General features: G+C 42.3%; 1 non-coding gene across 1 annotated transcript; it reads right to left on the bottom strand.

Annotated features, from left to right (window-relative positions):
* Window positions 1-228: 228 nt before the first annotated feature.
* Trnas-cga (transfer RNA serine (anticodon CGA)) lies at window positions 229-302 on the bottom strand. The gene has a single exon. It is a non-coding gene; the product is annotated as a tRNA-Ser (tRNA).
* Window positions 303-1,198: the final 896 nt, after the last annotated feature.

A 1,198-nucleotide genomic window follows, 5' to 3' on the forward strand; every position in this document is an offset into this window, starting at 1 on the left:
AAACTGTGATTTCCTCCCTCATAATAGAATTTAGGATTAGCGCCTTTACGTGGCCGCTTTAACACCAGATACTTCCCACTACTACGTCACGGGAACCTCGTCGCTCAACAACGCTATGCAGAAGACATCTACATCCACATTTACACGACTGCTTTACAGTTTATGTGCCTCGCAGAAGTTTCGTCGAACCGCTTTCATTCTGAAACTTACTGGCAGATTAAATCTGTGTGCACCAACCGAGACTCGAACTCGGGACCTTTGCCTTTCGTGGGCAAGTGCTCTACCATCTGAGCTACCGAAGCACGACTCACGCCCGGCCCCCACAGATTTACTTCTGCCAGTATCTCGTCTCCTACCTTCCAAGCTTTACAGAAGCTCTCCTGCGAACCTTGCAGAACTAGCACTCCTGAAAGAAAGGATATTGCGGAGAGTTCGAGTCTCGGTTGGTGCACACAGATTTAATCTGCCAGGAATTTTCATATCAGCGCACACTCCGCTGCGGAGTGAAAATCTCATTCTGGCACTTTCATTCTATTTATCTACCGCTCTACTCTCGAACAACGCGCGAGAAAAACGAACACTTAAATTTTTCCGAACGAGCTCTGATTCTCAAAGAAGTCTTATGGAATATTCCGTCGGTTCGTGGAGAAACATAAACATATTAATAATTTGAGTACAAGGTAATAGTGTTCCACAATAATATTTATTAGTTCATTCTGATGATGGGTTGAGAAGCCGAGAGTCGGTTCATTCCGAACTAATAAATATTATTGTGGAACATCAATACGTTGTATTGAAGTTATTAATTCTCTTATTTTATTACAGTGATCGTTTATCCCTATGAAGGTCGGCGTCAACAAAATATGTTCGTATTTGGAGGAAAATGTTTGAAACTGAGATATCGTGAAAAGGTCTCCCAGCAACGAGAAACGCCTTTGTTATAATGATTGCCATCCCAACTCGAGTATAATATCCGTGGCTTTCTATCCCCAGTTTCGCGATAATACAAAATGAGCTGCTCGTATTTGAACTTTTTCGATGTCCTCTGTCAATCCCATCTGGTAAGGATCCCACACTGCTCAGCACTACTCTAGGAGAAAACGAACAAGCTTAGTTTAGGCTGTTCTCTTCGTAGACCTATTGTATCTTGTAAGTGTTCTAATTTAACACAGTCTTTGATTTACCTTTCCCACAACAT

Source organism: Schistocerca cancellata, chromosome 9 (genome assembly GCF_023864275.1).
Source record: "Schistocerca cancellata isolate TAMUIC-IGC-003103 chromosome 9, iqSchCanc2.1, whole genome shotgun sequence".
Classification (NCBI taxonomy): Eukaryota; Metazoa; Arthropoda; class Insecta; order Orthoptera; family Acrididae; genus Schistocerca; species Schistocerca cancellata.